Source organism: Antechinus flavipes, chromosome 3, assembly GCF_016432865.1.
Source record: "Antechinus flavipes isolate AdamAnt ecotype Samford, QLD, Australia chromosome 3, AdamAnt_v2, whole genome shotgun sequence".
NCBI lineage: Eukaryota > Metazoa > Chordata > Mammalia > Dasyuromorphia > Dasyuridae > Antechinus > Antechinus flavipes.
In genome coordinates, this window is record NC_067400.1 from 312,908,429 (window position 1) to 312,934,609 (window position 26,181).

A 26,181-nucleotide genomic window follows, 5' to 3' on the forward strand; every position below is an offset into this window, starting at 1 on the left:
GCTTTCTAAAGGAGAAATTTTCAGGCAGTAAAATGTATAGACAAGGTCTTAGTAGGCCAGCTAAGAGTCTGTTGATAAGAACTTGGATTAATTAAGCTTAGGCTGTAGAGAATTGGAAAAGGAGGTTAGCTAGGGGGAAAAAAGATTTTTTTTCTTTAGAAAGAAAAATCAAAAGTTAAAGGATGAATTAATGAATGAAGTATATAAGTATTTTCTATAGACAAAGCACTGTGCTAAACACAAGAACTATAGCTCTGCTTTGAAGGAACTCACAGTTCAATGGAAGAGAACAGATATGGAAGGTTTCAGCTATAAATCAAATAGAAAAGACTCATGACTTTTAGGATACAGTGGCAAAACAGAATTTAGTGCCATTTCTGCTTATAAATTTATATCTTCAGTTGCCTATCAGTCATTAAGCATTATAACAAGGTTTTTGGTGGTCAGAACTTTCATTTCTGGGTCTTCACTAGCTAGGTCTGTAGCACCTGAAAAAGTTGCCAGTTTTTATCTATAAATCTTGCTTCCCAGCATGATGGGTGAGAGCACTAGGCTAGAAAAAAATCCTTACCCCAAAAGCTTGGGCTCAGGATTCTGGGATATCTTCAAAGGGATCTGAGGAGATATGGTAGTCAAAGTCTCTATGATTATCTGCCCACTGGTCAGCATTTGTGGGTGATAATGATGAGGAAAGTCAGCCCCATTTCCATAATTATTTCTATTTTCAATAATGGTTGTTAATTCTAGGCTGGAAAGAGATCTGGTGGTTTGGTAAGGAGGGCCCTGCTATTCTAAGATCCTGAGGGAAAATGTTGTTCAAAGTAATGGTGGTGGTTTGGCTTCCTGGTACATCTTACCTCCTTTCTCTTTCCCATGGGGTGCTTTGCTGGTAACTAAGTTTCTATTGGTAGTATTGATTTTAAAAAACCGCTATTTGTGGAGAAGGAATTGGCTTGAGATTGAAGGTGATAAGATCTATATTGGACATGGTGGATAATGACATTAGAAATGGAATAATTGAAGGTTATGGTATGCTCAAGGATTTTCTTCAGCTTTCCCCCCAATTTGGGAATAATCTAGGCTGAGCACCCATAAAAAAATAGCTTGGAAATCTCCCCGAGGGTGTGAAATGGATATAGTGGTAGTAGTAGTGGTAATGGTAGTGGTTAAAAGGAAAGTTCAGAGATAGTCCATCTTACCAAGATGAGGATAGTTTGTTCTTTTGTAACCTTATTTTGTTTAACATGGTTCTGTCAAATTACTAAACTGGAAATACAATAAGATACTATATAGTATGAATTTTGGATGAATTCATTAAAATATTTTCTAAAAAGTATTTTGTATCCAAAAAGCATCATGAATCTTTATGAACCAAATATGGATTACCTTCTATTATTTTTACATTGTAATTTCAATGTACAGAAATAAGTCAAGATCAAGACCATTCTTGGTAAAACTCTAAATATATTAGTTATTAACCTGAACATCTTAGAAAAAAATCTATTTATTATTGCCAGGAAAGGTATAATGACACAAGCTTTCTTTTTCCCCAGACTTGGAGCTCTAGAATATTAAAATCACTTGTTTTCTCCTTTACCTCACACTTGCCAAATTATTACAAAGTTCCATTGATGCTTATCATTGGTAACTGACTTGAGGATTAATTTCTGCTTCTGCAGTGCCAGAATCACCCTCTCCAAACATTTTCTCTTCAGGATGGCATAATGGAAATAATAGTTGGCAGGTCTTGATTCAAGCAGTTTTTTAACAAGGTAATTAACCTCTTTGAGCCTCAGCATCCCCATTTGCAAAATGTTAATAATAATGCCTATTTAGAAAATAATAGTTAATATGTGTATTGTGCCCACACTAGGGCAACTGGGTGGCCCTAGTAGATAAAGCACCAGGCCTAATTCAGGAAGAGTCATCTTTCTGAGTTGAAATCCATTCTCACATACTTCCTAGCTCTGTGACCCCAAGCAAGTTTAACCCTTTTTGCCTTAGTTTCCTTATCTATAAAAGAGCTACAAAAGGAAATTCCAAACTATTCTAGTGTTTTTGTAAAGAAAAGCCCAAATACAGTCATAAAGAATCAGACACAACTGAAAAAAAAATGACTGAATAACAATAACAGCAATATAGTGCTTTAACATTTTCTAAGAGCTTTACAAAATCTCATTTTATCTTCACAATCCTGGGAAGTAGGTGCTATTATTATCCTCATTTTATAAATTATGAAAGGGAAGTATACAAAGGTTATGTGAGTCATTTAGGTCACACAGCTATTAAGTATCTAAGGTCAGATTTTAACTCAGATCTTCTTAATGCCAGAACTCTGTCTACTGTGCTACCTACTAAGTAGACCTCTATATGATCTCTACATTCTCTTTCAACTCAATACTTAGCAAGTCTACTTTGCAGACTTTTAAAGGATAAAGTAGGAAAATAAACATCAAAGTGCTTTTGCAATGACAAAATGCTATACAAATAAAATGGATTTCATCACAGCTTTTACCAAACCCATGACAATACACTGTAAGATACTATAGAGATACAATGTTAAACAGTGGATAAGGGATTGGCCTGGGAGACAAGAAATCATAGAATTAAATCTTGTCTCTGATACATACTAGCTATGAGACTATGGGCAACTCATTTAACCTCCTAGTGCCCAGCCAACTCTTTAAATCATAAATTACAAAGAAGTGGCTAGTTTCCATCAGTTGAGGTAGTTTTCTACACTGATGATGTCATGGGTCCAGATCAAATATGTGTTACTTCGCATTGCACCTTTCTACATTGAACTTCCCCAGTTACAAAAAATAAATAAATAAAAACAATTAAGCAAAACCAACTGACACAGTGACCATTTCTGACAGAGTATGTGTCTTTGATCACCTATAATCTCCCTATTGAAGCTAAAGATGCATATTTCACTTTCTGTTTTCTAGAAATAAGATTGGTCACTGTTATTAATTATATACACATATACGTGTTTACATACAAATAAGATTTTCTGATTTCTCGAACCTGCCTTTCAACTGTTCTCTTTTCTCCACTTTAAATTTATACACAAAAAAGGTTATGAATTACTCATCCCTAATCAGCATTTTTATTATAACTTTTCTTTTGATGAACCCACATATGGCTATTGCCTAAATATTACTTGAAACAAGAAATTCAAATAATATCATACCCATTTTAAAGATGAGACTACTGAGTCTTACTTAGGGGTAATGACTTATTTAGTATTAAAAGTTAGTATATGCAAAGATTTTGAAAACAAGTTTTCTGAATCTAAGTCCTCTGCTTCTGTCTCTTTTGTCATACTGTTTCTCCATCCCTATTCACATTATGGCTCCCAAATCTCTCTGGTTCTGGAGTTAGAACGTTGGTAACCAAATGCATTATAAATTTGGAGAATGTTGAACACACATTACAAGACTGTATAGAAAATACTAGCATATATGAAACAATGATTCAAATCAATCAACAAACAAATCAAAGAATCAATTAATGCATAAATGAAAACGTCTTTATTAAACATTTGCCATATGATAAATAAAAAGTACTAGACATACAAATACAAAAATAGGAGCTTTTATTTTCAAGGAGTTTACATTTTAATATGGGAAAATAACACATTTAGAGGAATGGTGTCCTAGGAAGAATATTTTGATTTGGTAAGTTTCAGGGATGGTGAGTTAAGTGATAGGGGAAGAAATTCAAACATCCTTTTGAATAACAATGTATTTCTGAACTGCAAAGAAAGAGGGAGGAGAAGGCTTGCATTCATTCATAAGACTGCTATTGAGAAAATGGCTAGAGTATGAAAAGGCTTAGGAGTTCAGATTTAGACACAATGAAGTATAGAGACAACCTCTGATCAAGACAGCAAAGATAGGGGTTCTAGTAGGTAAAAATGACTTGTTCCTCAAGGAAAACTATCATTAAAAAGTCCTTGCAGAAAAAAATCTCGAAGCCATCTACTTAATCAGTTTGTTTTACAAAAGAAGAAAATGAGGCTCACTGAGGTTAAGAAGCTTTGGTAGGTTCTCATAGGATAATGATACAGGCCAAGTTTGACCCAAGTCTTCTCATTCCAAATCCAGTACTCTCTCTATTACATCCTTTCATGCCATGTCTTTGCCTTAAAATTTATAATCTAAAAGGAAATCCAAGACAAATCTGTGATGCCCAGCTAAGTGGGTTACATACTGGAGACACTTAATAAATGAAAATATATAGTGAAAAATGGATTAGTGTGCTATCGTTGGAAGAAAGAGAGAAAAAGAGAGGGAGGGAGGGAGACACAGAGACAGAAACAGAGAGAGATGGAGAGAGAGAGAGACAAAGAGAGAAATAAAAACAGATAGAAATAGAAATAGAGAGACAGAGACAAAGATTTAAGTAGGTAGTGGAGAGATAGATAATAGATGTGACCTTATCACTGCCAAAAAACATCAGGGCATATAATATAATATAATATAATATGATATGATATAATATAATCTTCTTGGATTGTTATAGGACTTTTAGTGAAAAACCTTACCAATACAGACCAGCACCCACTCTATAATTGAAGGTGCTGTAGAGTGCTTAGAGCTTGTTTAGACATCAAATATGTCAAGGTCATCCATTGCTTCTGAGCCATTGACAGTCGTCCTGACTTTTGTATTGACATTAGATTTTGAAGTCTATAAAAGAGAAAGTGAGTCTGATGATCTTATACAACTCTGCCTCATTTAAATCCAATTCACCATCATTGTCATTGGCCCTCTTCAAGAATGAAGGACAAACAAGAAAAAATAACAATAGACTTAAAAGTTCTGCTTGGATGCACTGAGAGAAAAGTTACTTTCCCATGGTTATACAATCAGCAATTGTCAGAAGCATTCCTTGAACCAAGTACTTCTGACTATCTACATATATGCTTTATACATTGTAGATTCAACAATATTTGTTAAATGGAACAGTTCAGTCCAAAATCTTGACTTGCCCTAAATTATCTGGAGAACTCCAATGTGTGGAAGTGTCTATCGTGTCAAAAGTAATCCACTAGAAAAAAATTGGGCCTGTTTCTTTAAATATTTTACACAGGCTTTCTAAAACCCTCTTCTATTTTGTTTATTTATTTTTTTAAGAGAGAAAGACATATTGATGAATGAGCTGGGCTGCTTCAGGATCCCAGGAGAGGAGCAGGAGGAGTTTGTGGGGGAAAGGGAGTGGAAGATTTTTTTCTTTAGCTCTGCCCCTAGTCCTCTCTGATTACTTTCTAAGATGCTGCACTTACTGTCTCAACTGACTCTGTGCCAAGAAAACCTTTCTTCTGTACCTTGGAGATTTCTAAGCTGTGGGATGAAGAGTAAACAAGAAAAGAAAGGGAGGAAGGAGTGAGCAAAAGAGAAAAATAAATGGAAAAAATGACTCACTTGTGGTCTCATTTTCCCTTAGCCCCTGGCTCTCTGGCTTGATGTTTACTGACAGTGGGAAGGGCACCTGTAGGTGAACTTGTCTCAGGCCAGGAAGAGTTTCAGGCTACAAAGGTAGAAGTTTTCACAGCATAATATCAGGATGATTCTGAAGATGGTATCAGAGGTGGCCTCTAGGCTCAAAGTCAGAAAGATCCCGGGATATCTACTCCAGTAAACGCAAGGCTATTTTGTAAAATCTAGAGTTCTCTGAATATCATCAAAAGACTTGAAAGGAAAGCACCATCCTAAAAAGGTTCCTGATAGGACTTTAAGACAATCTTGAACCACTTCCATGGAATCAGAGCTTTGAGGTTCTCAATTAGAGGGACTTCCCAGCCCTCCAGCTGATGTTTTACTATAAGAGCAAAATATGAATTATAGGTACCTCGATGGGTAGGCAAGTTGCCTTCATAATCCAAATAACTAAGAATTTATCCTATTTTCAAAGGCTTCCACAGAAACAAATTTTCCCACCTCCTATTCAATCTCAACCTAAAAATATATTTTGAATACCTTCTATATAAAAGGTATTTGGTTGCTTGTTGAATATCATTTTCCTACTTAGACTAAGAAAATCTCGTATTAACTATTGGTATGGGGGGGGGCATGGGAGGTGAAAGAGATAGACAAAAACAGAACTAGAAAGACAGGGAAGGAAGGGTAGAGGGAGGAAGGAGGAGAAAAGAAGGAGAGAGGGAAGGAAGAAGGGAAGGCACTAGGTACTGAGCATACAAAAACAAAAACAGTGTCCCTGTCCTCAAGGAGTCTATGTTGTACCAGGGACATACAACATGAACACATAAAAGTATATGCATTCCACTTAAATATTTAAAAGAGTTAAGCCTGTACTAGCAAGAATTTCTTTACACTATCTCAATTCCCCATGCTGCAAGTTAAGTCCATTTTCTTTTGCTCTGCATGGGAATAGCTCATCTGCTATGTCAGGTGCTTAGTGTACTAGGAAAATTTAATAATGTTCTGTAATGCTGGGCTTGCCTATACCCTGGGAAAGAAGCCTTTTGCTGGATTACAGCTAGTCTAGGGGCATATATCTCCCAAGCAGGGAGATGACAGTCGACAATAACCAGGGATTTAACCAGGGGTTCTTAACCAGAGTTAAATATGAGGGAGCATTTAAATTTGGGTGGAAAAAATTAACATTTTTATTTTCATTAAACTCTAACTGACATTTAACATTTTCTTTTATTATGATTTTTAAATAAAACATTATTCTGAGAAGACTTGACCAGACTGCTAAAGGGGTTCATGACAAAAAAAAAGTTAAGTACCCCTGAACCTTACAGCATTTTTTAGAGCATCCATTCATTGTATGAATATTCATTAATCCATTCCTATGTGAAGAAAGCACTGCACTATGTTCTGACTACTAGGACAGGAAGCTTTCCACAGATGTGAACCCTAGCATTGTCTTGTCAATCAGATACTTTTCTCCATTCAAATCAGATATAAACTGGGATCCCAAAAAGACTCTGAAGGCAGGGATTTCACAAGCTCTGTAATACCTTAGAGGAAGGAAATAAGTTTCAGAATAAGGCAGAAAAATTCAAAATGTTCACAGTTTCCTATCATTTTAAAAAATTTGTTATTTGGCATCCTGAATTTTCTGCTTTAGAAGAAAATAAAAATAAAAAAGCAGTGGGATAACTACAGAGATTGATGAAGAAAAAATAGCTTTTTTGTAATCCAGGATTCCTTTCCCTTTTTTGCTTAATGAACTCCCTTGGGCAATCTGGTAAAACCTATAGACCTATTTTGAAAACAATGTTTTTAAATGCATAAGATTACAAAGAAGAAAAATTATATTGCAATGTAGTTATATATATATATATATATATATATACATATATGTGTGTATATATATATATATAAACTAAATTCACAGATCTCAAATTAAAAACCCCTACTTTCATCCAAAAAGTCTGATAAGGTATTCAAACTAAATTAAAATACATATAAGTGATACCAATGAAAATTTCATTATCTTGAATGATCATTGCATGGAAACAAGTTCTTATATCTTTAAAAATGTTTGTTTGTACAATATTGTTGTTATGATATAAATTGTTTTGCACATTTGTTATAAAGATGTCATTTTTACCTTCCTGACTCAGAACTTGTGAGGAGATAGTAGAAAGAAAAAATATATATATACTTGCTAACTGAAAAAAAAACATTTTTAAACTGTCTCCTTTACCTAGAATGAGTATTTCCAATAAGTAAAGTGCCAGGAACTTCCTAGCAAGTCAGAACAGGTAATGAGAACATTTCGGGTCACACAGCTTGTAGCTCACTGCTTAATATCAGGTTTGGAAACAGGCCGGCCCCTTTATTGATATAGTGTCATCTCTGACTTGGAGTGAGAAAAGATATCAGGCCACATAGACCCTGCCCAGGCATGCTGGGTATCAACCTTTGCAGGAACCTGGAGCCTTTTAAGGTCTGAGCTCCATTTCTCTCTGGCAAAAGTCCAGTTCTTTCATCGTTCTGAACAGCACTCTCCCCTCTCATCTTGCAGCACTGCCCCCTCCAGTGAAAAGGTATTTAGGGGGAAGTTTCCTCTGCTACTTCTCATAAAAGAAAGACAATGAGATTTTCTGTGATAGCAAGCCAGGTTGCTGATTATGTTGCATTTCAGCTGTTCTCAGCACATGACATTCTATACCCCCTGCCTGGAATACCCTATGTCTTTACCTCTATCTCTTAGAAAGCCTGGTTTTCTACAAAACCCACTTTTTCTAATTCCCTGAATTCCTTAATCATTCATTCCTTTCTCTCTCTCTCTCTCTCTCTCTCTCTCTCTCTCTCTCTCTCTCTCTCTCTCTCTCTCTCTCTCTCTCTCTCTCTCTGAATTATTTTACAAGAAAGGAAGTAAGCAAAATACACAATGACTACAAGAATGCAAAAGGAATTTTTTTAAAGTAAAGAACAAAATATGAAATGGAATACTATAAGATTCTAATGTGTACCGTATATAATACACAATCATCAGATTTGGATCTGAAGAAGAGAGGAGAAAATCCACTTTTCTCCTTTCACTGGAGAAGTAGAGAACTATGGGTATGGAACATGGCGGGGGGTTTTCAGATCCAGTTGAGATGTTTGCTTGTTTTAACTAACTTTTTGTTATTCTTTTTTTAGTCTTTGTTACTAGGGATGGCTCTCCAGGTACAAGAATGAAGAGGTTTATAACTAAAAAAGAAGGTGACATAAAAGTAAAAGAAATAACATTAGTTAAAACTATCATTCACACATAAATACATAGTATAATTTTGTGTGTTTTTATATGCTTATATATGTCTGTATTGCATTTTCTTAATAAAATGTATCTTTCTTGGAATTGGGACTTGTCCAGAGCCTAATATGACACTTAGCACATAATAGGTATTTAATAAATATGTGTGGAGAGCTAACTTCTTTCAAGTCAGTACTTAGCATCTTGATTTACACAAGTGATTGAGTACCCATTCTCTTGACCTTATTCACCTTATACTCCAACCAAAGAAGAAAAGATGAAATCTATATAAGCAAGAAATTTCTCACATTCATTCCCCTTCTTTTCATTCCCACCATCACAAGCCTAGTTTAGACTCTTATTTTCCTATACCTGGATTATTTCAAGAGCCTCCTAACTGCTCTCCCTTCCTCCAATCTTCCCACTTTCCAATCCATCCCACACTCTGCTGCCATAGTAACATGAAGTAGGGATTTCACAGTGCCATTACTCTGCTTAACAGGTTTCAATTGTTCATCCTTGCCTGTCTGATAAAGTATAGGCTTGTTACCTGACATTCAAGGCTATTCATAGTATAACTTCAAACTGTCCCTACTACTTATATATAATCTATATGTTTACCATTTTGGAGTACAAAGTTATGAACCACATTTTCCAAAGCATTTTGCTTATACCACTTCTGTTGGGAAGCTCTACTCTTCCCTTATCTTGTCCCTATCCAATAAAAAAAATCTGTCCATCATTTAATATACAGAAAATGTCACCCTATTCATGGATCTGGCCCTGATCCTTTTTATAAAAAGCAAACTTACAACACTTCCTAACTCCTCTAATAGCAATAGATATTTCATATAACTTTTGCAAAAGATTTACATTTTAAAACATTCTTTGAAAAGAGACACACTTTAAGAGTAGACTATCTGGATGAGAAACTAGATGGCAAAAAAAAAAAAAATCCAACCTACAACAGTTAGAAGTAGGCTCAAACAATTAAATGTTTTTGAACATCTAATGAGTGACAAGCATAGTATAAATTGCTGAGGAAAATGTAAAGTAGAATATGGTTCCTAATTTCACAGAACTTTCACTCTAGGTAAAGCTATAAGAATCTGTCACCAATAACTGCACTATCCAATATGTTAAATGTACTAAAGAATCCCAAAATCATGTATTATGTAAGGTTTATTGTTATTAGTGATATAAATCAGAGATGACTTTATGAAGGCAATGAAGTTTATTTTACATCAAAATAATCTCATTAAAGAATGGGAAACTATTTAATAATTTGAGCGGGAAAAAGAATATGTCTTTACCTTTGTTTTACCAAATGCATGTAAGTAAGAAAGTGCAGAAAATGTTTAGAGGGCAGAAAGGAATACATGGTAAGGAATAATAGGCAACAGAAGGGATTTGGATTAAAAACAAAAGATTTGAAACTTATTCAGCAGGGAAGAGGGAATCACTGAATTGTGTTTGAACATTGGAATAGCATAGTTAGATCCTTGGATAAAAGAAAGATTGGTATGACTAGTGCAAAGGGAAAGTTGAGTTAGGAAGCACAGTTATGAAATCTATTCAAAGTCTATGAATGAAGTAATGACAGCCTATATTAAGATAATACCATTGGAATTAGAATAAGGTATTTTTGTATCATGGAACCTTTTGGTAGTCTATAAAAAGCCTATGGATCCTTCTTAGATTCATGTTTTTAAATGGATAAGATAAAACACATTGAGTTATCAAGGAAACCAATAGTATAGAAATACATTTACTATAAAAGTAAAAAGCTATTCAAAAATCTCAGGCTAAAATCCCTTGAGAAAACAGCAAATTGTAAAAAGATAAGGGGTAGCGTGGGTAACATCAAATAGGCTGATGCATAGTTCTTTGTCCCTCCTTTGGCTTTGCTAGGAATTTAGAGGAGGAAAAAAAAGAGAGAGAGAACAGTGAAACGTGGAATAACCACTATGACATGGCATGATCCAAATTCTCTTACTCAAAAAAATCCAATGCTGAATGGAAGCTGTGTTTTCAGGTGGCTTTTTCCTTGAAGAAAGTCAGTGAGTAAAATAGGGAAGAAGGAGAGAAAAAAGATGTATATAGTACCTACCAGGTGCCAGGCATTGGACCAAGTGCTTTATAATTACTTTAATAATATAATTATATAATTATAATTGCTTTATAATCTGATCTTTGCAATAATTCTACAAGATTGATACTATGATGATTCCCATTTTACAAATGGGGAAACTGAAGCAGATAGCGTGTCTGAAACAGGATCTGAAATCAGATTTTCCTAATTCTGGTCTCAGGGATCTATCTGCTTCTTCCAGTGAAGGAGCACTGGATTTGAAGAGGAAAAATCTCAGTCTGACCCTTTGTTCCTTCATTTACTATGGACAATTCATTTAATCTCTTTGAGGTTCAGTTTAATGTTACACTTGGGATACCTTTATTTAAGTCTCAAAGCTTACAAGCCTAAAGGTCATAAAAATTTAGGATGAGTTTGTTCCACTACTACCTGAGTAAAATGAGAACTACATTAAGCAGTGATTCAGAACACTTAATAGGTTAGGAAGTAAAATACCTAACTGTACTCAAATGTTAGCATTAAATTCTTTCTTTAAGTTTTTAAAGAATATTTTAAAAAATATTTCCATGAAATAGCCTTTAGAATATGTATCCTATTTAAAGATAACAATATTCAATAGTTATGCATCATTTTTAAGATTTCTACTTTTTATATTAAAGTAACAATTGGGTGGGAAAGCATGCTAATATTCTTTTTGATACAGTTAATCTCAGCTATGGAGAGCAATCCAACTATACTGTTGTAACCAAGTATTTGGAAATTGTAATCCCAGTTCCAAAGTCCATTGGTATGGGACTCTATCCTTATTGGTGGAGAACATTGCCTTGTGACAATGTGGGTGGAACAAAGTCACCAGAGGAGAGTTCCTAAGTTCTTCAGATGGTCTTGGAGCTTCAATGTTCAAGTCATATTCAGTTTAGCAGTCTCTTCAGGTGCTTGTAGTTTATAGCTTCAAAAAGGATGATGGAAGAGATAAATCCCACTTCAGTTTACTGAAGGAAAAGATTCTAGGAAGACATTAGGTGAGCTGTCAGTCTCTATCATATATATCTCCATCCCCAATTTGCTATATTAGATATATGTTGGGTTATCTCATTCCCATGGGAGAGCTCCTTCATTTTGTATTTTCTGGTATACATTCTCCTATTCTTTCACTGTATTCTTTTTCTGTATACTTTCTCTAGTTCTATTTTGCTAAAAAAAAAAAAAATAGATAAATGAGTGGCTAATTGCTATGCATGTTGATTGAAGAAGTGGAATTTAGTGGGAGAGAGGTCAAGCCTTACATATAGAACAGCAATAAAAAGATAGCCTGGAGCTGAAATTCACATATCTTGGATTAATATTTAAGGGAGCAGACAGATATAACTCTAAACTGTTACCCCCACCCTCTGGAGAAAAAGAAGCCACTGTCCCCAGATTTTCTGTTTCCTCTCTTGGCAAGAATCTCCTATGGAGAAGGATGGGGTGAAAGAAGGCTAGAGATGCCTAGTCTACCTCTCATTAAGCCACACAAGGACATAATCATACTATATACATATAGAGGTGGGAACAGCCCTCACAACATGTAGGGCCTTACCACAAAGGAAAGAAATGGCATACCCACAACTAATAATGGGACAATAATTGTCATGGAAGTTTATAATATATTGAATCAATGCCAAGAAATAGGAAAAGATGTGACCTCCAATGGAGAGGGTTATAAATGGATCTGATGTTCTTCTTTAGGGAAAATCACATTTAAATTAGAATGATAAAGCAGAAGAAATATTAAGTGACAAATTGAAAGGGAATCTGTTGGAATTGCAAAGGGTTAATCTAATCTTGAAATCAAAATCAGTTGTCAAATTAATTAGGAAATTAAATAAATTTGCCTTTATCAAATGTATACTGTATTCCCCATATTTTATGTTGTGGGGGAGCAGAGAAGAAGACATTATCTCTGCCCTAAAGGGAATTTATAAACTAAAGAAGAATGTCAGGAGAAAAGTGACAGCATGGCTTTTTAGCTTCAAAAATGTGTTAATTGTGTGGGTTCCCTTCAATAAAATCTTCAGAAAAATAACAGAGGAGTATTTCTGTTCAAATAATAATTTGGTTCATCTTTACCATGGCAAACAAAATAGACATAGTGCCATGAACACTTAACTAGAAGATCTGGACTCAATCAACCCTGATGTATACTATCTGTATAATAATGGACAAGTCACTTAAATTCCCCTGGCCCTCACTTTATAATATGAATAAGATAAAAATTGAAGTAGGTGGCCTTTGAGGAGATCCCTTCCAACTCTAGAGATTATGATCCTCCGACCTCCTGAAACCTCAGTTCCCTTATCTATAAAACATGAGAGTGATAATAAATGTATGACCAACCTTCCAGGGTTGTTGTGAACTGAACTGTGAAAGTGGTTTGTGACTATAAATTATCATTCAAAGATAAGCTACTATTATAACATATATCCACCTCTGGGCACTTGATCCCACATGGCTTTTCAAACTATTTTACTTACTGATGGTTATATCAGCATTTGACGACAGCTTCATTATAGCAGGAAAGGGCAAGATGTTTGGCAGAGGAAGTATCTACTTCAGAAAAAGTCCATGAACACCAGACCAAGCCTATTGAATTCTTAACTTTGTCGTCAAGAACTTCAATCTGGGATGATATAACAGACTCTTGGGGAAAGAGTGGAATTTGGGATAGCAGGAATACTATTGAGTTGAAATATGTCTCTCCCAGCAAATGGCATGCTGAGATTTATTTCTTCTACTTGGCAATGTATAACAAAGAAAGCCAAGTATGGACCTGTATCAGTGGGACCATTTAAACTGATGCATTAGGAGAGTAGCTGTGGCTTTCACCTCATTCTAGCTTTGGACCTATTGATGTTCTCATTAAGAACTAATATTCTCAGAGATTTGAAACTTATCATAAATATTTAAATGGTTTTATTTCTAAAAGGAGTGCTTACAGCCCTGTCCTTCAGAGCTTGACCTGTCTGAGACTACATCTCCAAAGGTAAGTACAACAGGTGTACCCTGGATATTTATGTACCACATAGAGGTATTGCATGAAAATGGAATGAGATTATTGTACAGAATATATGTACATACACTTCTTTTTTATAACACAATAAAGAATTTATGTATGTTAGGCACTATTATAATTTGATGTTGTATATCATCTTCAAAGATATAATCCTTGGTTATAAAACAAGAAAATACAAAATAGGAAATTTTACAAAAAATGAAAACAGACTTCTTCACAAAATAATTAGAATTTATTTTTGCTGTTATTGTAGCACCTGGGACAACTCCCAACAATTCATAAAGAGGAGCCCCAGATCAGGTTCAAAGTATTTTATATGTTCAAATTCACTAAAATCATACCCCAGAAGCCCCCACTAATTGTTTTTTTTAATTTTTTTTATCTATAATAGTCAGACAGAAGACACAATTAGTTTAAAGCAAAGACATTTAAAGAAATAGTCTTTAAAAAGTAACAACAAAACATTTCCTTCATAAAAGAGGATTATTTCCTCCCAGAAATATGCAAACTATCAGTGGAGAAAGTTGGCACATGTAGAAAACATTAGTAGAGGTTTAAACATAAGGCTGACATATATGTATGAAAGAAGGGAGTAATCCTTTTAGTGCTATAGAACCACTGATATCTTCTAGTATCATCACTGAACTCTTAGTAGGTCTGCTCCATTATATTCCCACCACCCATATAGTCTTTCTTGGATGCTGTTGTACTGGACATTGTTTAATGTGTCATTACTTTATTGAATGCATCAATTTCAGAGACTAGTGCCAGATACAATGTCACTGGGTGGATGGCTGTAAGATTTATATTTTCAACTTCTGGCTACAACTGAAGTTTGGGGATATAATTCTAGCTCATCCTCATAAGAATTATGTGCTCTACTTTACTATTTTAGTTCAAAACTCAGTCTTTGTGGTGGAGCCGGAGAGGACACATGCTTCATTCTGAGTTCCCTTCTACCCTCACTACTGATTACCAAATTCAGCCTCAGAAATAGTGCTTAACTGGTAAAATCCACAAATATTGGGAGTACAACAAATTACCAGCAGAAGATAATCTGGAAGATCACCATAAAAGGTCTGTCTTGATCAGGTGGGAGGCCAGTGCAGGCAAGGAGGCAGAACATGGAGGCTAATCACGAGAAAGGGGCAGGGTGCAGTCTCCTCGGGTGGAGAATTTGCAAGGAGGACTCTACCACAAGTTGTCTGCTCTGCTTTAGTTGCAAAGCAGTAGATCAGCAGAGAAGTTACACAAATGCCAAAGGTAGAATGTATCCCAAAATGCCAGCGTTTCACAGGACATGGCCACAACCACTCAGCACCAGGAGTGACTCAGCACAACCACAGCACAGCTGCACAGCTGCATTCCAAAGCACAGGGCTCTTCCCACAGAAGTCACAGTTCTGTAGCACAGACTCTCTTCACAGCCTATTCACAGGACAGCTACTATCCATCTGTCCCTGTTCTGCAGAGGAAGCTGAGAACCTCCTTGCCCTGAAGGCAGAACCCAAGGGTTATTTTAAAAAATGAGTAAAAAAGCAAAGTGAGCTCTAACTATAGATAGCTTCTATACAGAAAGAGAGCACATTTCCAACCCTGAGGAGACTAATCACAGACAGTCTTCAGACAAAAAATCCCCAAAGGGGGATATAACCAGTTCCCATCATACAAGGCTCTCCTAGAAGAAATTATAAAAGATTTTAAAAGAGAGCTAGAAGAAAAATGGGGAAAGAAAAGAGAAGCTCTGCAAGCCAATACAGAAAAGGCATATAACTCATTAAAAGAAAGATTTGGTTAAGTGGAAAAAGAAAACAATTTCCTGAAATATGAATTGGAAAAGATAAAGAAATCCCAGGAAAACAGAATTTGTAAATTGGAAAAGATAAAGAATTCCCAGGAAAGTGGGATCTGTGAATTGGAAAAAGAAAATAACTCATTAAAAAAAAGAAAGAAAGAAATTAGCTAAATGGAAAAAAATTTCATAGACCAAAACAACCCATTTAAAAACTCAATTGGACATATACAGAAAGAAGTAAAAAAAAGTTAATGAAAATAACTCATTAAAAATCAGAACTGAACAAATGGAAATGAATGACTCATTGAGACATCAAGAATCAGTCAAACAAAACTAAAAAAAATGGAAAAAAATAGGAAAAATGTTAAATATCTACTTGGAAAAACAAATCAACCTGGAAAATGGATCTAGGAGAGATAACCTAAGGATTATTGGGCAACCTGAAAACCATGATGAAAAAAAGAGTCTAGAAGACTCTTTTACAAGAAATTTTTTACTATTTTACAAGAAATCATCAAAGAGAACTTCCCAGATGTAATAGAATCAGAAGGTAAAATAGGCATTGAAAGAATTCATTGAACACCTTTTGAAAGAGACCCCAAAATAAAAACTCCAAGCAAGCTAAATTTCGGAACTATCAGACTAAGGAAAAAATATTACAAGCAACCAGAAAAAAAAAATTCAAATACTGAGAAGCCACAAGAAGAATAACTCAGGATCTAGCAGCTTCCACATTAAAGGATCGAAGGGCCTGGAATCTGATATTCTGAAAGGCAAAAGAACTTGGAATGCAGCCAAGAATAAACTACCCAGCTAAGATGAACATTTTCTTCCAGGGAAGAAGATGGACATTCAATGAAACAGGTGAATTCTATTTATTCCTAATGAAAAAAAACAGAGCTAAACAAAAAATTTGACCTCCAAATATAGGACTCAAGAGAAGCAGAAAAAGATAAAAAGAACTCTTGAGCATTGTATTTCTGTTATGTACATACATGAAGATCGTGTGTATAATTTGATTTTAGTTTTAGAAGTGGAAAGAGGATTGTATCAGAAAAAGGGAAAAGTGGAGGTAAAAAGAGGGAAATTACATCTCACAAAGAGGCAAAGGAAACCTATCATATCTGAGGGAATTAAGGAAGGGGGAGGAACATTGAGTGAATCTTATTTTCATCAGATAAATGGTCAAAGGACATGAACAGACAATTTTTGGATGAAGAAATGGAAACTCTATCTATGTGAAAAAAGGCTTCAAGTCATTATTAATCAGAGAAATGCAAATTAAGACAACTCTGAGATACTACTACATACCTCTCAGATTGGCTAGGATGACAGGAAAAGATAACAATGAATGGTGGAGGTGTGGGAAAACTGGGACACTGAAATATTGTTGGTGGAATTGTGAACACATCCAGCCATTCTGGAGAGCAATTTGGAACTATGCTCAAAAAGTTATCAAACTGTACATACCCTTTGATTCAGCAGTATTACTACTGGGCTTATATCCCAAAGAGATCTTAAAGAAGGAAAAGGGACCTACCTGCATGTGCCAAAATGTTTGTGGCAGCTCTTTTTTTTGAGTGGCAAGAAACTGGAAATTGAATGGATGCCCATCAATTGGAGAATGGCTGAATACGTTGTGGTATATGAATGTTATGGAATATTATTGTTCTATAAGAAATGACCAGCAGGATGATTTCAGAAAGGCCTGAAGACACATGAACTGATGCTGAGTGAGACGAGTAGAACCAGGGGATCATTATATACTTCAACAACAATATTATATGATGATCAATTCTGATGGACATGGCCCTCTTCAACAATGAAATGAACCAAATCAGTTCCAATTGTTCAATAATGAAGAGAACCAGCTACACCCAGTGAAAGAACTATGGGAAATGAGTGTGAACCACAATATAGCATTTCCACTTCTTCTGTTTTTGTCCACTTGCATTTTTGTTTTCCTTCTCAGCTTATTTTTAACCTTATTTCTAAGTCAAATTTTTCTTGTGCAGCAAAATAACTGCAAGGATATGTATACATATATTGTGTTTAATATATACTTTAACATATTCAACATGTATTGATCTACCTGCAATCTCGGGGAGGGGGTGGGAGGAAGGAGGGGAAAAGTTGGAACAAAAGGTTTTGCCAGAGTCAATGCTGAAAAATTACCCATGCATATATCTTGTAAATAAAAAGCTATAATAAAAAAAATTTAAAAATTTAAAAACTCAGTCTTCTATATAGTTATTTTAGAAAAATATACAACCTTTTCTCAACCATAGGACTAGCAACAGCTTAGAATGGAATGGTCTAAGGAGAAGGGAACTTTCTCATTTTTTTCTTTTATGGAGTCTGTTTTTTTCCAAAATCTTGATTAGAAGATATTTCATCTACAACAAGATACACTTTATCCAATGTGCCTATGTCATAGTTTAGAAGAGAAGCAGGGTTCTCTCATCTAGATAATCTCTTGAAGTTTGATTTTTTTTTCCTATAATTGAATTTCCTTTTTTGGGAGTTGCGTCTCCATAGCTGACCTTATTTTTGCTTATAGTGAATATTTCCTAAACCTCTCAAATTTAATTTCCAAAAACTAAATGATAACTGGTTATCCACATTTAGGATATTTTTATAAGTTACCAAACACTCTGGGGGTTGCTGTCTCCCAAATGTGGTTGTTGTTTAACTGCAGACAACTCTTTCATATAGTTGCAGAGTAGAGACCAAACTAAGTCCTAGAGATAAGTTCATGATCTCTCCTATTTATATAGCCATATTCTTGATTCTTCCTATTTATATACATCCAGCAAAGCCTGAAGTGCTTTTGTGTTCATCCTCTGTGGTTCTGAAATAATACACCATAAAAGTGCTCCAAAATTTGCAGCCATAAATGTCATGAAACTCATTACTCTCTGAAGAGCTGAAATTGAGAATTATCCACAGAACAAGGGAGAAGTGTTTGGTGAATGGGGACAGACTACAATACATTATAAACAATAAATTACCAAAAAAGTCATTAAAAATGCTTTATCAATAAAAAGATGGGCTGATCACATGGCAAGGTCGAGAGATTAATGATGGAAAAGCAAAGTACCTCACTAGAATTTTTGAGATGTCAAAAGACAGGAAAGAGGGCTTCTGACAAGGACCTGACAATGAACTGCCTGAGCAGAACTTATGGAAGAAAATGGATGTGTCATAAAAGACAGGCAAACATAGATGGACTGCAATCTGCATTGTTGGAAGGAATGTCCACACTTATGAAATCATAGCTCTATTTGAGTTTGGAGTTCACAAAAATAGGAAAATTGAAAGAATGACATTTCTTTGCAAAGCTATCCTTTAATCAAGATTCAGATTTTTTAAGTATGGCAGATGATGCCTTTGCTTTCAGGCATATATATTTTGACTTTAAAACTGGCCCTGACTAGAGGATAAACCGTTTACTAGAAAATGTCTTCCCATACAAAGAAGACAGCTATAGACTAATGTAAAGATGTAATGCTACATTCAGAGGTAACTGCTTTCTACAAATTCCTTCCCTATTTCTTCTCTACTTTAAGTCTTTCTCCTGCCCTTTTCCCCAGTCTTTGATGTCACACAAACAGAGTCTTCTTTAAGCCTAAAATCATGCCCTAGTTATTTGGAATGACCTTTCATGACATTTCAATTCAATTTAGTCCAATGCTAGGTGCTGCAGAGACATAGATGATGAACATTGGGTCTCCTCCCACAACAGTGATGAGACATAAATAAATTATAAGTTAAAATATGGTCAATTGCTTATAAGAAATTTTAAAAATAGCATGAAGAAAGTGAGAAAAGATGAATGCCTTCTGTTCACTAAACCACAAGCTTCCTCTCATACAAAACCTTGATATTCAAGATCCTATAAGAAGCCAATCATCATCATCATTGTCAATCAGCACTTCTCGATTGCTCACTGGACATGAAACACCAGAAGATTCACAGAAAATGAAGATGTGGCCCCTGGCTTCAAGAAGTTTGACATTCATACCTACCTCTTCCATATATTCTTGTTAATTTTAGGAATCCTTTTTCATTCTACAAACACTAAAATATTCAAATACAACAAATATGAAATTTAAAAATTATTTTAAAAAATAAAATAAGAAGAATATCTGCTCCAATCACAAGCAATATCTTCACAATCTCCTTTGTTACTACTACTTATATCTATTTTATACACTACTACTTATCAAATAATCCTTACTCCATTTGAGCTCATACTATTTCTTCCTTCTGAAATATCTTACTCTTCCTCCTCCCATACAAACAGAATTTAGAATTAGAATCTTAGGGTCATAGAATCATAAGGTCATAGGTCTTGAAGCTAGAAAGACCCTAAGAGATCATTTAATCCCCAGTTCCTTAAACAGTGGTTACAAACCTCATATAGGTCTCATATTTAAATTTGGGGAGTGTGGAATTATTATTTATTATCAGTAAATATTTGATTTTTATATCTATTTTACATATATATATGGAGTCATGTAAAAATTTCTGGAGGCAAAAAGTAGAAAAAGTTTAAGAAGTCCTAATCTAATTCATGGTCCTCATTTTATATATGAGAAAACTGAGGTCCAGGGAAACTATGTGACTTACTCTAAGTCACAAAGATAATAATTGTCAGAGTAAGGATTTGAACTTCTGATCCTCTGCTTCCCATGCCAACAACTCTTTTCACTATATATGGTGCTATACTCCAAGATAATCTTCACAAAGGGAAATGACAATAATAGCTTAACATTTATATAGCACTTACTATGTGCTAGACACTGGTAAGCAGTTTACAATAATTGATTTTATCTTCATTCTGGGAGGTAGATGCTATTATTATCCCCATTTTACAGATAGAAACTGACACAAAGGATGATAACAGTAGTACATATGTGACTCTGAATTTGAACTCAGGTCTTCATGATTCCAAACCTAGCACTGTATCTACTGTGCCTCCTACTTATCCTTGCCCAAGGTTTTATAACTAGTGAGAAGCAGAATTATTATAATTTGGAGCCAGGTTTTCAGATTCCTGAAAGCAGTGTGCTTTCTTTTTCATTATCCTGTCGACAAGATATCTATCCTGTCTTCAAAGTCCAGTTGAATTTCAACATTTGTATGAAGATGATTTCTCCAGGACATGATTCTCTTCTCTATGAATGATCAGATCTCTCTCTTTCCATAGTATGGCTTTGGATCATAAATATCCTTGACTTGGTTGCGGCATATTAGTTCTTCCACTCCAGAGAGCATGAACTCCTCCAAATAAAGTCATTTCTTTATACTTTCTGGGAATCCCCACAAGCTGAGTCCAGTGTTGGTCATAGATCAGGACTTAGAAAGAATAAATACACATTGAATGGAAAAACACAGAACAAGTTCTAGTTCTTCCTCTTATTCTAAATACCAAAATAACATAGGTAGCAAAGACATTTTAAACTACAATTACAATTAGTTTTTTTCCTAAAGCTTTTTTACTCTTCCTATTTTTCCATTTCATTTATTTCCAAGAATTCTTTTTTCTTTTGCTCACATGAGGGTAATGGCCTTTCTTTTAGGCAGATCACTTGTCCAAATTCATACTAAGGCCAACAGAGACTTGAGAGGTCAATAGAATTATATTAATATGTCCTCTTGCATTCCATTAGTTTCATTGTCTACTCCTACTACCAAGGATGTTTTTAGACGCTCTCCCCTTTAGGGGATAATTTTTAATTTAGTCATTTAAACAAAGAGAATGGCCAAATTCTTGTTTGGCACAGACTGTCTGGGGGATTATTACAAATGTTTAGAGGTGTCCACAGCAGGGGAAACAAAAAGCAGCAGTGTAAGCCAATCTGGAGTTCCAAACAGAAAGCAATTTACATGGACAATTAAAAAGAGAGACCTGGTGGCCAACTGGGAGTCTCTTAAGTAGATAATTCCTAGCTGTGTGGTGGATAAGGTATTCACTGTCCCTTTTTATTCCCCTTCCTTATCTCAATGTTATGATATCAGAAAAAACTTGTATTACTGGTAACGCTAACATCAGTTTTCAGTAACCTGCATAGAAATTTCAGTTAAGTCACCAAGAGAAAGAGAGTAGGGAAAAAAAGAAAAAAGAAGCCTAGGACCTTGGTTCATACCCACATTTGGGAAATTGGGGGATGGGGCATGTTAGATGAACTAAGAAAGGAGTGATCAGACAGGCAAGAGGAAAAAGAAGCAATGTTCTCCCTCACTCTCTCATTCTCTCTCCCATTCTCTCTCTCTCTCTCTCTCTCTCTCTCTCTCTCTCTCTCTCTCTCTCTGTCTCTCTCTTTCTCTCTCTCTTATACACACACACACACACACACACACACACACACACACACACACACCAGAGATGAGAGAAAATTCAGAAGAAGGAGGTAGTAAACAGTGTAAAATATAGCATAAGGATGAGGACTGAGAAAAGGCCATCAGATTTGGCAGTTAAGAGATCATTGCTAACTCGGGAGAGAGCGGTGTCAGTTGAGTGATGAGGTCAGAAGCCAGACTGCAAAGGGTATTTTGAGGGGATTATAAAGATTAAAAAAAGACATCATCCCTGCCTTCAAAAGAACAAAAGGATGGTTCCCATAAATTCATACTAATTATTGTAGTGAAAGTAGAGTGTGGGGGAGGAGGCGTTGCAGTGAGATACTCTAATGGTATTCATAGACTCAAAAGTATTCTAAAGAAGAAACTTTAGAAATCAGCCAGTCTAATTAGAACTCAGAGAAATTCAATGAATTTCTTAGTCACACAGCAATCAAATCGGCTGACCTGTTGTCACCACCATCACAAGAGCTCTGAGAGCTCCTCCAGCAAGAGAAAAAGAGCTCTCCTCGGTGCTGCTTCTTTCTGGGGAAAGCAGCTTCTAAGGAGAAGGGACTATTTATCCCCACCAACTGCCACTCAAGGGCAAGAGAGCCAGTCTAGCTGAAACAGCAAGGCACCCTGAAGGAAAGACAGGAGGCAGCATTAGCCATGACAGTCAAATCCCCACTATCTTGTTGATCAGTAGAGACAGTCTAGGACCCTAAGTGCAAGAACACTGGTAATAGCATTGCTTCCAGTCCCGTGCCCTCAGCCATCCTACTGGGAAAGCAATCCCTATGGAGACACAGCCTAACAACTGATCCTGCATGTGCTCCAGCCACAGTTACTGAAGACCCAAAAAGAAAAACCTTGCCCACAAGCTCCTTAGTACCATCAAATAGTTCAACATCAGAAACTGATATGATTTTGTAAGTGGAAATTCCATTAAAGAAAAGTCATTATCTTCTGCTTTGCTGCTGCACCCTAAAAACATAGAATTTTTTCTGACTTCCACCTGAAATCTTCCAAATATGTTTCCTTGAGAACAGAGACTCTTTTTTATTTGTATTTTCAATGCTTAACAGAATGCTTTGCACATAAGAACACATGCTTTTTTTTTTTTCCATTCACTAATTAAAGTAGTAGAGAACTAAGTCCAGATATCCTATCTTCAAGGCAAATGGATATTCCTTTTTCTCAGCCAATATGTCTCTCAAGTGTTGTAGATTTTAACCTTCTCAAACTGTATTTGATTATTGTCTCTGCTACCCCTAGTAGAATGTAAATTTAAGAACAGGGATTATTTCCTTTCCTTCAAATCAAACACAGTGGCTTCCATATCCAAGCTTTTAATAAATTAGAATATGTTTTCCTATAAAGTTTTACCTTCTCTATATATTTCTCTTCCTTGCAACTTTAACTTAATCTGTGGTTCTAATTATCAATCGTCTCTATTTTTTTCAGACAATATCTCGAATATAATGAGCAGAAAACACTGATGATACTTCCATACTCCCAGTCTTCCAGGCTCTTCCCTCTCCCTCACCATCTTCTATTAGGTCAGTTCCATGGATTTTGTCTTTGTAGTATCTTTCATGTTCTTCAAAAATCACTATAATCAGGAGTTCTCAACTGGTTTTTTTTTGGTTTGTTTTTTTTTGTCATGGACTCCTTTGGCATTTTGGTAAGACACATGAACCCATTCACAGAATGTGTTTTTAAGTGCATAAAATGAAAATACATAGGATCACTAAGGACACATATTATATTGAAATACAATAATAAAAATATTTTTACAAAGATCATTGCATTTTAGTGAAGAACTGCTGTATTGCAGCAACCCTAATTAAGCTTCCTTATGAGCCCTCTACCATCAGTCTATTCTTTCCCTAATTTATTCTTCACATCATTATCAGATTAATTTTCCATAAGCACAAGCTTGATCACATGAAATGAACTTCCTCTAATGAAGCCTTCTTCCTTCAAGGCTTAGATATCTTCCACAGAGATTTCCATGAATCTGCTTATCCCTACTGTAGGTAATCCATAATTCTTTAAATTCACCACATCATTCTATTTGGACCCTTCCTATGCACTTAAATGATATATCACTGCTCTCTATGTGTTTGTTGTATTCCTCTAATAGACTGTAAGCTCCCTAAAGGCAAGAACTATGCATGATTTCATCTTTTTACCCTCAACACTTAATAAAAACCTGCTGAATTGAAGCCTCTTTCAAAATAGAAAATAGAAATAGTAACATTATTTGTTTAATTGAATAAAGAAACTTTAATTAACTGAAGGTCTTCTTACTGTTTTGATATCTCAGGGGAAGCAGTGAACCCTTCTTTCTCACCAAACAACCAAATACCATTGCTGCTGTTAAATATGTCATTCATATGCCCATCATTATTGGCAATAACATGGTACATCCTGTGAAAGCCACCATGTACCCCTTGAGTTGTTGCTAATTCTAATTCTCCTGAGATCTTCACTTTCCATGATATCATTCTAAGATTATTGGTGATAAAGATATCAGCTTTCACAGAAGTAAACATTTTGTGTTCATAAAAAACTTCATGCAGTTTCATAAAACCAACACATACCTCAAACTCCTCCTACTTATCAATTCTAGACCCAGCTCTTTCATCTGAAGCACCTGGCTAAGATATACATATTGATGGACCATTTCAAAAGGCTGGCCATCCAGCTGCATGTTATATTCTAATCAATAATGTTTTTTCATCTTTTTTTTTCTAGTATGGATGAAAATATCTTTCACACTTTTTGTGGCCTTCACTAAAGAGTCTTTTGTAACATGGGCTCATTTCTTTATTTTGGATATTCCAAATTTTACTTAATATGGTGCCATCTGTATGAAAACAACGTCTGGCACACTAATGAATATATCTAATAAATATTGTGGAAAGTAAAAGGAAAGAAAGAAACAAAGGAAGGAAGCAAGGAAGGAAGGAAGGAAGGAAGGAAGGAAGGAAGGAAGGAAGTGATTTCTCTTTATACCCTAACATTAACTGTGTAAGAGAGAATAGTAAAGGCACCTAAAGGAAAGCTATCTCCCCCTTTCAGCAGGGGCACAAGTATTCCCTAATCTATCATGAAAGGAAAATAATGAGTTCTAATAGCTTAAAGAATTAAAATGATACTTTTAAAGTTTCCTTTCTTCCCATTTCATAAGAAAGGGAGTATGCATCCTCTTCCTAAAGTTCAGTCCTGTTCCTAGGCCTCAAAAAATAATTGGTAGCCGCCTTCTATTCCAGCATCTACCATCTACTTTCAAATCTAACACATATTGGAAAGGTTACAAATACTCCTGAGGACAAGCTAAGAATCTTCAAAGATCTGCTAAAGTGGTCTCTCAAGTTTGGAAATATTTTTTTGGGGGTTTGGGATTTGGTGAGAGAAAACTGAAGTGACTTGCCTAGAATCACACAGCTAGTATGTATTAAATATCTACCGTTGGATTAGAACTCAGGGCCAATGTTCTATCCACTGTGCCATCTAGCTGTCCTGAATGGAAACATTTTAGATAATAGCTATGTAAAGGATCAAATTCTATCCCTTGAAGTCTTTTTTCTCTCTGCTATTGGTAGATATACAATCCTCAAGACCCCAAGGAGAATCATCTCATTATTAGGATTTTTAAAGTACTTTAAAACAATAAGAAAAAACAGTCATAAAACTGTGATGTTCCTAGGATCACATTCACATTCTTAGATTTAATTCAAAGGCAATTGGGTTTGCAGGTAGTAATATTGAGTGTAACTATGATAGTCAACATTTTTCAAACTTCCTTAATTAGTGGAGAGAATCTGCTTATGGAATTAGATTCTTCCAATATATGAAATAAAAAGGTCATTCCCATAAAGTGGCAGTAACAGGGGACTAGAAAAAATGTAAGAGAAGCAATCAACCCCTTGTAGGATTCAAAGAATCATAATATTTGAGAACTGGAAGAGATTTTAGAGGTTATCCATTTCTGTTCTCTCCTTTCACAGATTACAATACCGATGTCCATAATTAAAGTAGTTTAATGGTTAGTGGACTAATGATTACCCTTTTGTCCAAAGTATCAATTAATTAATTAATCAGAGTATATAGTAGGTATATTGTGTTTATATCAGAGGCATAATGGATATGCCCCTGTGGT